This window comes from Manduca sexta, chromosome 23 (genome assembly GCF_014839805.1).
Source record: "Manduca sexta isolate Smith_Timp_Sample1 chromosome 23, JHU_Msex_v1.0, whole genome shotgun sequence".
Lineage (NCBI taxonomy): Eukaryota > Metazoa > Arthropoda > Insecta > Lepidoptera > Sphingidae > Manduca > Manduca sexta.
Window position 1 is genome coordinate 684,651 of NC_051137.1, and position 11,561 is coordinate 696,211.

Below are 11,561 nucleotides of genomic sequence, written 5' to 3' on the forward strand. Positions count from 1 at the left end.
GCAGTCGTGGCCGAGCGGTTAAGGCGTCTGACTAGAAATCAGATTCCCTCTGGGAGCGTAGGTTCGAATCCTACCGACTGCGAATATTTTTTGTTTGCAAATATAGTTACGCCATATATTTTTGACAGACAACACAATACTAGAGCTTTTACAACTTTGTTCTTTATTTTAAGTACCGAGTTATTCAGCAAAAACAAAATTCTGTTTCGTTAAATAACAATATTTAGAAAGTAAGATCACACTCAAATATTTTAAAAAACATAGAGCTGTGTCGTAGCGCGCACGCAATACAACTACGTCATCGAGGCAATTAAAAACAGTATTATAATCACATAGTTGCACTACATACTCAATTTCATTAAATAAACAAGAAATATTATAAATTGATATAGGAAACAATTTATAATTTGATACAGATTTTAACACACACACGTGTAGAGTTCGAAAATTTTAATTAATAAAATCTACAAAGAATCTTACTTTAATGTAATAATTAAATTGGTTTTAAAATGTCATCGTCGGCCTTCTTCAAACCCAGGCACGAATTATAATTAACAAAACTCTACCTCTATAAGAGTTATTAAATGCTTTGTCCTGCTATAACAAGTGACATTTAACATCAGAGAAAGCGAGACAAAACATTGCACAACTATGAAATTAATATACAGTTTATTTGCCCTTTTTTAATAACACCTTCTGTAATGAAGTTGTTGTGTCATAAGTCAGGGGCAAAGGGAATGGCCCCGTGAAATATTTACACTGCAAGCACTAATTAATACTCGCGTAACAAAATATTAAAGCGCTCGTTCACTGGCGGCCAATTATGAATGTGTCTCAGCTTTTTTGATAAAACTGGGGCTAAATCATATCATATGGGATGTTGTAACTTGTAGATGAAGAGATAACTATAATGTACTAAGGTATATGTATTAGAGAGCGGCGATAGCCTAGTTGGATATGGAACGGAGGCCGATGCCGAGACGAATGTCCGCAGGATCAAATCTCAAGAGCACCTCTGACTTTTGTAAGTTATGTATTCTTATGAATAATCGCTTGCTTTAACTGTGAAGGAAAACATCGCGAGGAAACTTGCAACCTGAGAAGTTCTCTGTAGGAATTTTGAAGGTGTATGAAGTTTACTAATCCACACTAGGCCAGCGTGGTGGACTAAGACCTAATACCTCTCATTTTAGAGAAGGCCCGTGCCTAATAGTTGGACAGTATATAATACAAGGCTGATATCATAATTATTATATTTTATGTATAAAAAAAATACACACACAGCAGAGAATCTCCTTTTAGAAATCAGTAAAAAAATTATAAAATATTTCCAAATTGCGTTATTTTTGCCATGACACGAACGATGTACCCTGCTTATCCCTCAAAACAGGCGTGAACATACGTCATATCGAAACAGTATTCCTATTATAAACATATTATGTTGATATTATATCTTTAAGGGAAGCTTTTAATATAATGCGGTTGGTAACGCATGCCTCTTAACTAGATTTAGTTTGCATTGAGTGCAGTTATTACGAGTACAGTAAGTTCTACTTCCTCTTCCCCGAGTTACACTCAATATATAAACATCTTGTTATATCCTTCTTCCTTACTAATATTAATGTGAAAATTTGTAACGATGGTTGACAGAAATGAGTATATTTTGAAGAAGCATCAAGCAATGTGCAAGCTCTGTTATATTAAGACACTGAGCAGTGGCGAAAGGTGAATTTTTTTAAAGGGATTCCGATACAAAATATAGGTACTAATATGCACGAATGCAATCTACAAAACGTTCTAAGAATATTTAGATTCCATATAAAGAGAACCCGTCAGGAATCAGGTTATATAAAACTGTTGAAATTAATTAATTGCAACACTGATCTTAAGACGCCATCTATCTTCAGTCAAGTAAAACAAGAAAAACGACACCTGTCACTGTCATTCTGACTTTTAGATATATCATCAATTTAATGTTTGCTGCATGTAGATAAATATGGTTGTTAATTAGCTTGCCAGTTTTAATTAAATAATATATCGTCAAAATATCAGGTTATGGGCCCAGGACGCTTCCACTGCGCAATAGAAACCTTTGCTACTCATATAGAGTAGAGTCCGTGCAGGAGTTTATAGTTATATATAATATTGCTTCTATTAAAGGCCATTATGCTTACCATCAGAAGAGTAACTAACTCCTTGTAACATAAATATTTTCATTTAAAGTGAAAATAATTGCTTACAAACAGGCAAGTGTCGATGCAAACAGCAATTCCAATCTCGTACTGATGGGCTCCTGCATCTCGTGTTTACCTTATGCGCCGAGATTTCTTAGGGCAATTAAAGTTCGGCCCTCGGAGTGAATCAACAATACGGGCCAAACTTGCCCGGACTTGGAGTTTGCGCCGAAACTTCCACGGCGCCATTCGATCGCACAAAAGCTTTACGAATAATTTGTTTAACAAAACTAAAGATTTACGACTTAGGCCTTCGGTACTGGGGTACAGTTTCATGATTATTTCTTAAGCTGTTGGGTTACACAAAGCAATAACTAAATGTGTATAAATAATGAACTATTAAGTTTACAGTTTTAAGCAGATTTGCATTAATCTTTCTTTTTCTTTTTCTATATAATTAACAAAATTTACAATACTCTAAAAGTTTTCGCGTGTATGTTTTTACAATTGGAGGGTCGGGGAAGGAGCAGGGAGGTACCGCTATTTGATACATAGCTCGCCTCTGCCTTAATTTAGTGGGCTTGCTTGTGACCCGAGACGTTTTGAGTTCTATTTAAAAATTACAACCAAAACTGATGTGGAAATTAATGAGTTGGGATAGAAATATTTTTGACCGATATAATCATAATATGAGACTCAGAATACGCTAAAATATAGTTGAACTATCCCTGCTTAATTTTTCAGGGATATTAAATACTAATTTTGGCGACATGAGAATAAACAATAGCAAAAACGTATATTTTTCTTCAAAAAGAGAATCAAGACACATTTCTCATGATATAAATGTGCAAACAATCTGCCCTCAATCATCATGGAAAAATAAAAATACATTATAAATACGATGCAACAACGCACTACCGCTTATAAATTCTCAGTAAAAATTTAATAAAACGAGCAAGCAATTTGCGAAAGCTAAAGGGGTGTGTTTTAAGAGAATTTTTAAATTTTCGAAACCGAAATGAAAATCAGGTGGTCCAGGATTAGATGTCAGAATAAACTAACGTCGCTCCCGACGCCGAGAATAACAAACGGGGAAACTCGGCGGGGCTTTCTTTTCGTTATTTTTCATTAAAATATAGTCGACGTGCTCGAGGCGTGGATTGGGTAGGGGATCGTGGGGCCCACGCCGGAATAGTCTTCACTTTACATAAGTGCAACCACCAGCCATTTTACATTGGTAAGAGGTAGATCCTACCTCTACCAAAACTTTAAATAAAACACCCGAACCGACGATCTAAGACAAAAATTCCTGGTACATATGAGAGCCGACCATGAACAAAAGAGCAATATGTGTGCTTCCCCGCTTTTAGAACGCGCTTTAGCTGTGACTAGCGATCAATCTTAATGATTTTTAAATAGAATATAATTCAATATTATTGTATAACTAAACGTTAATAATGACTGTAAACTCCTGCTTAATTTACGTAAGACCTCTCCAATAACAACTGTAAACGATCTTCACAACAATAATAAACAGGGTTAAGGGACACTTCCCCCGAGTAAACAGAATTAAATTACATTAACTGAAATGATAATAAATAATAACGGACTAATAAATATTTTATTTAAAACCATATTTATAAATACGAAAGTAACTGTGTCTCTCTGTTACGCTTTCATGGTTGAACAATTCAATCGATTTTGATGGCCTTTGGTATGGAGTTAGTTTATGACCTCAAGAAGGACATATACTAGTTTAGATCTCGGAAAAGTGCTCAGTAGGAAATTTATATAATAGTACGAAATAATAAAAATATCAGCCTTGTATTATATGCTGTCTCACTTCTGATCTCGGGCCTCTTCTATTACTGAGAGGGATTAGGCCTTAGTTCACCACGCTGGCCTGGTGCAGTTTGGTAGACTTCACATACTCTCAAAATTCCTATAGAGATCTTATCAGGTATGCAGATCTCCTCACAATCTGTTGCTTCGCCGTTAAAGCAAGCGATGAACCATAAAAAATACACACATGATTTTATAAAAGTTAGAGATTTGTGCCCTTGGGTTTTGAACCTGCAGACATTAGTCTCGGCAGTCCGTTTCAATCCCTACTAAGCTATCGCTGGTTTCTATTAATATCTAGTAACCCATAAACTAAATTTTAATGTCTAGAAAGTAACAGACTTTACTATTAGACAAATCTCTTTTTATCAAATTGTTTATAAGCCGTCCTGTGTAGTTCCTTTAAGTTTTAAAGATTATCGTATCTAATGTTATTGTTCATTCTCATCAAGTACATTATTTAAAAGAATCTTGTGTGTGAAGATCAACGTCAAACAAGCATTTTTTTAAATAATTTTACCTTTATACTAACATACTGATATACATTGATAATGATCATCACATTCCGCATTTGTCCCCCACGCACACACCCTAGTACATACCCAAGCGACCTCATTTCTGCCCCTGCACCTAGTTGCATATTTCTTCCACATTTTGTTGTTTGTACCGGTAGATACTGTAGAATTCCAGAAAACATGGAAATAATATTCTGAGTTTGTACTTCGGAATCCATTTATTTACAAACTGACATTTCTTTGAAACAAAACATTATATTAAGAAAAACGTACCAGCCAGTACACTACACTCCTCCATACTAAATTAACAAAACACTCAACTCTACAACTTAAAATGATAATACCTCACATTCTATAATCAGGAACGTTTGTTAATCTACACTGCCTAATAGGGCGTTGCCTGGGACGTGGAGTCGTTGGCTCATACGGTAAGGCGTCCTGAAATTCAGGTGATAGCGGGGTGGCACTACCCTGAAGTTCCACTAACGGAGACCGCGTCGCGATCGGTCTACTGACCGGAGTATGAATTGCGGAATCGCACACTCTCTGCCCCTGCACCGATGATAAAGTGGCTGGCTCTGAACCTAGTGCTGACCTTAATCCTGCACTAGGAAGTTGAGACACCCTTTTCATTGGAATCGCTAGGGATAAACTAGCGTTCTCCTTCCTAATTTGGTTTTCATTTTTATGAAACTTCCTTTTAATTTGGTCTATATGCCTGTGAACTAACTCTCCCCGGCTGCCTACAATCTCGTAATCAGTATTCCCTAAACATCTATGAATTTTGCCTGAGACCCATTTGTCTCCACTCAAATACTGACGGTACCATACCTCTTCACCCTGATCGAAAGATCTGTGTACCCCTTTTCTAGCTCCACTTTGCCGTTGCTGAGCTTTCCTTACAAAATTCTCCCTGTCTGGCCTTAAAACGTCTAACTTCGTCCGTAACCGTCTACCTAACATTAACATTGCAGGGCTTTCTCCCGTAGTCGAATGCGCAGTATTTCTATAGTGTAAAAGATAAGTATAAAGTGCTTTATCAACTTCTTCCTTAGCCTGCACTGCTTTCTTAATAACCCTCTTTAAGGATCGCACTGCATTTTCCGCGAGACCGTTTGAGGAAGGATGATATGGCGCCGAAAAACGTGATCTATACCATTAGATTTAAGGAAACTACCAAACTCATTGCACGTAAACTGGGGCCCATTATCCGTAACGATCTGCTTGGGTAGGCCCCATCTGCTAAAAAGTTCACATAACTTATCTATGACCTTCGGTCCTGTTGTATTACTCATATGGAAAAGTTCCGTCCATTTAGATGTAGCGTCCACTACGATCAAGTATGTTTTCCCAAATATGGGCCCCATGAAATCTAAATGCAGCCTGGTCCATGGATGATTCGGCCACGGCCACATACTCAGAGTTTGCCGCGGCGGAGCATCCGCCTGAGCAGCACATATCTCACAACTACGACACATGCGCTCTATTTCTTCATCAAGTCCGGGCCACCATACGTAACTACGAGCCATAGCCTTGGATTTAACTATACCCATATGGGGCTCATGGAGCATCCTCAAAACTTTTCCCTACACTTCACCGGAATCAATAATCTATGCCCCCACAACACGCAACTCAATTCTTCATAGAGTTCATCTTTCCGATTAAAATAAGGTCTAAACTCTTCGATATCACAGTCTCTTGGCCAACCATCGCGCAAAAAACTCAATATCCTCGATAAAACCGGATCCTTACTAGTCTGTAGTTTTAACTCTTTATAATCTAACAATAAAGCCTGTTGAACAAAATGCAAATAAGTTTGTTCCGGCACAGTGACATCTTGCTTACTATTTATCGGTAAACGCGACAACCCGTCGGCACCATTTCTCTCCGACCTAACATACTCTATTTCAAAATCATAAGCAGATAAAATGATAGCCCACCTTTGCATACGACTAGCTACCATCGTTGGAATTCCTTTATGAGGGCCGAAGATCGATACCAACGGCTTATGGTCCGTTCTCAAGAGAAAATGACGCCCATACAAATACTGGTGAAACTTTTGACCCCGAATACTATTGCCAACGCTTCACGATGTATTTGAGAGTAATTCTTTCCGCGTCGGTAAGAGTGCGCGATACATAAGCTATCGGGCGCTCTCCCGCCCCGCTTGCCGCCGGTTGCGATAGCACCGCTCCAACTCCACGCGCACTCGCATCACAAGTCAGAATAAGAGGCTTATTTGGGTCGTAATGCGCTAAAACCTCTGTACTCATCATTAACTGCTTAATTTTACTAAAAGAACGTTCACATTCGGCCGACCAAACCCAAACCTTGCCCTTTTGAATAATTCGTAGAGCGGTACTAATATAGTGCTCATATTCTTTACGAATCTCGCGTAAAAGTTAATTAGTCCTATAAAAGATCGCAACTCCGTAACATTACTCGGTCTAGGTATTTTATCAATCGCCTCCAATTTCGCTGGGTCGGTTTTAATGCCGTCCTTATGTAAAACGTATCCTAAATACTTTACTTCATCAACTAAGAAAACACATTTTTCGGTTTTCAATTTCATTCCTTTAATATAAAGTCTCTCAAGCACTGCTTCTAAAGCGGCCAAATGCTCCTCCTTATTGCTACCTCCTATTATCACATCGTCTAAAAATACCTCTACATTAGGAATTCCCTTTACTAATTCACACATTATGCGCTGAAAAATGCCCGCACTAGACGCTAGACCATAAACTAATCTATTATACTGAAATAAGCCGCGATGAGTATTTATCACAGTATATTTTTTTTGTTTCATCTAACTCTATCTGGTTATAGGCCTGGGATAAATCTATCTTAGAAAAATATTTAGCCCCGCCTAGGCGCACCAATAAGTCATCAATTCTCGGTAACGGAAACCTATCTACATATAGCATAGGATTAACAGTAGCCTTATAATCCGCACAGATTCTCAGAGAGCCATCCGCTTTATTTACCGGTACCAGAGGAGACGCCCAGTCGGAACAATCGACTGGCTCGATTATTCCATCGTGCAGCATTCTGTCTAACTCTGCGTCAACACGGTCGCGCAGTGCGTAAGGCAGTGGCCGCGCACGATGGAACACCGGTACCGCCGATTCCCGTAATTTCAACGTCGCCTTACAGCCAGTGAATCGGCCCAAACGTCCATCAAACAGCTTGTTATATCTGTCAAATAATAAGTTTATTTCTTTATTAAAATGAGTCCGATCAACATTACAATGGTTTACATTCGTATTGGTAAATAGTGGTATTTTGATATGTAGTTCAGTTAACCACTGCCTTCCTAAGAGTGAGGTAGTACCTCCTTTTACTACAAACAACTCTAATCGTTTAGTTTGTTCCCTGTAACGTACTAGCGGATTAATAACCCCTATGGGTTTTATACTTACACCATTATAAAAATTAAAAACTATCTTGTGCGGCTTCAGTTTTAGATGATTAAAATACGCATCATAGGTGCTCTTACTAATGCATGACACAGCTGAACCCGTGTCTACTTCCATTTCTATAGTACAACCATCAATGGATATGGGCAAACTCACCGCCTTATAATTATTTAAACATAACTGGTGAAGGTTCTCTTCTACATCCGATTGCTCTTCGGCATTTTCCCGTTGATTGGCTTGGCCGTGGTGTATTCCTGTGCGACCCTGAGATCTTGCCACCGCTGGTATTTCACTTGCTCGAGTCTTCGATGCCGCGACAAATCGGCACATTCGCCGTAAGTGACCAACAATTCCGCATCTTCCGCATACGAAGTTGCGGTACCTACAGTCTACATTACCATGATCTATAGAACCGCATCGGCCACAACCTGTGCTGCGGACTCTGTGCCCTGTCCGCGATCCGCTATTTCCGTGAACAAAAGACCGCCACGAGCCTTCTTTGCACGCTCATGCGACGCGAGTAAGTGCACTTTTCCTCTGCAGTCGTCGGTGATTCCGTCACTTCCGCACTCGGAACCATCACAGCCGCCGCATCTCTCTCCGCCGCTTCTAATGAGCTCGCCAACATCACCGCTTCCGGAAAAGACAGAATACCGTTTTCGGCAAATAGACGCTGCCGAATCACCTCGCTTTTAATCCCACAGACAAATTGATCTCTTAAATTTTCGTTCAAATTTGCTCGAAATTCACAATAACCTGCCATTTTTTTTAATTCCGCCACGTAAACCGCAACAGTTTCTTGGCTTTCTTGTCTCCTCTGCCTAAATTTATAGCGCTCCGCTAGAGGCGATGGTGTGGGTTGCAGATGATTCCGCATCTGCTCCACCACTTTTCGTACTCGGATTCTGAGGGTTTTTCGGACTGGATAAATTGACTAATAGTTCATAGGCCTCTTCGCCCATTACAGCAATTAAAGTTGGTAACCTCATGTCTTCTTTCACATTATTTACTTTGAAATACATTTCCAGTCGGTCTATATATGTTGACCACGTACCATTTTGTACGTCGAATTTTGATACCTTTCCAATCGACATTTTAACACGCTATACCCTTCCTCCGAGATAACTTACATACAATATGTTCTCAATTTTCCTCGTCGCCACTGTAGAATTCCAGAAAACATGGAAATAATATTCTGAGTTTGTACTTCGGAATCCATTTATTTACAAACTGACATTTCTTTGAAACAAAACATTATATTAAGAAAAACGTACCAGCCAGTACACTACAGATACGCTATAGGAGTTATTGCTGCTTCGATCCTCAATTGCATTTACATTGTTCACGTCGTCTTCGCGGTAACAATCGACACCGGTTCTTGGTTTTTTATTCGCACTATTTTTCAAACTAGCTCTGCTCGCGGTACCGCCTGATTTTTTCGACATAAGCAACAAAATATATCTTCTGATATAAATATATTGGCCTGTGTAAAGGAGTTTTCCGGGATAAACGTCCCACTATATATTTTCCCGGAATAGAAGCCTATAACCTTCCCAGGGTCTGGACCTATCTGCATACCAAATTTCATATAAATCCGTTCAGTAGATTTTGAGAAAATCTAACTATTATCTAATCTAAGTACTACTATGGTCTTGAGGGCAGGATAGATTAATAAACTGCCAGCTAGATGAATTAGATTAAATAAGCCCGGCACCTTTTTTCTTTTGCCTGAGTGTGAAAAGTTATCAATATCGTTCAATTTACAAATCGCGTGTGGGCTAAAAATAAATATTTATTGCATGCAATATTCATGCGTCATTACCGCGGCGACAAATAACCGGGAGAGGCGATGGTGCGTCGATTTATAGCGCGTCGCTCGTAATTCGACAATCATTCTCCCGTGATATCATGGTAATACGCGAGTGTCATATTACACCGTTTAAATCGATGCATTTCCTCGCAAAAATAGACAATTGCAAATAAAGTTAAAGGGTGTATGTTTCTGGTCTGGGTAGCAGCGGCGAAGGGTGAAGTTTTCCCAAAGGTAACCTGACACAACATGTAGGTACGAATATGCACAAATATGTTCTGCAAATCATTTTAATGATAATAAGAAAGTGAAGCCGGTAAGAATTGGCTTATATAGACCCATCACCACTGCTGGGTAGTTAGTATCAATTTGTCTTTACCTTTCGATATCTTACAAACTACTGCTGATAATTGTTATATTGACAAAGATTTTGAAAGATCCTTTAACCAACTTGTTCGTCAGTTCGAGAGTGTCTATATGGACACACATAACGCATTTATCCCCGAAGGGGAATGCGGAGGCCCAGCCAGGGCAACCACTTTTCATCAAGTATTCCGTCCCATGATGTGATAAGTGGCGAGCCTATCGCCATATCAGTCATAACACAATGGATTACAGACTCCGGGTTGATACTGAGCAGAAAAATCCAAATATCACTTTGCCCGACGCTGGATTCGAACCCAGGACCTCAGAGAATTGCCATACCGCGCATGCAATACAACTACACCACCGAGCCAGTCTCTACGTGGACATTTGCTTTAAAAAAATACCAATCAAGCCATTTATTTAGGTATTACTAGAAGTAAATCATCGCAACAATATTATCTTTACAAAACCATTCCAATTTGTTTCTTCAGTAAATAAATTATCAGAAACGACGCTACGACTATCAAAACGAACACATTATTTGGTAGACAACGTACAGCTGAGGCAATTTATTTCCCTGACTCAGTACAATTACTTGGCCATTACAATACGAAATAAATTAACTTTTTTGTGTATTCCAAATATTGGATTTTTAGATTATATTTTATCTGAACCCAGAAAATTCGTAACTAAAGGTAAGTTAACAAGATTCGAACTAGTTTTAGGGTACAGGTACAACAGATAAAACCTGAAGGTAGCAACATGAAAATACCGTGAAAATGTATAGTAATTGTGTGTCGTTTATAAATACATTATCGGGAACCCTAATAACCCAAATCTCTATGACTTTTGTAGAATAGTTGGGTTTATCTATATATTAAAACAAATTGCCCAAAAGCTGTCTGTGTGTATGTTATCGATTGTCTCAAAATCTACTGAACGGATTTTTATGAAATTTTGTATGGAGATAGTTTAAAACTCTGGGAAGGTTGTAGGCTACTTACTATTGCGGGAAAATATAAAGCGGGACCTTTACCCCGGAAAACTCCTTCACGTGACCAAAATCGCGAGCAAAAGGTGGTAGATGTATAATTTTAAATATTGTCTTAATTAGAGTAATCAGTTAATTTAATTGTGCTCCTTGCAACAATATATTACAAGTATCTTTTAAAGTCAGCAGCACCACGTCCTTCTTAAGTTGAGGTCGTTTATGAGCCGTAGTGATTACTTGACAAGTGACCTCTCTGCTCATTGGCAACATATGCATTGAAACTATGCAAGTAGGCTTACAACCCTATTACCCATAAGGGGAAGGCAGATGAGCTAGTGGTGCAAACTCACACAAACTCAAACTTCACTGAGATTACATCCATCCTACTATGAAAGTACGAGCCTTGTAGCCGTAAAGTGAAAGGCACGATCGCAACTAGTGCTACAA

At 38.8% G+C, this 11,561-nt stretch overlaps 1 non-coding gene across 1 annotated transcript; it reads left to right on the forward strand.

Annotated features, from left to right (window-relative positions):
- Positions 1-82, forward strand: Trnas-aga. The gene has a single exon. It is a non-coding gene; the product is annotated as a tRNA-Ser (tRNA).
- Positions 83-11,561: the final 11,479 nt, after the last annotated feature.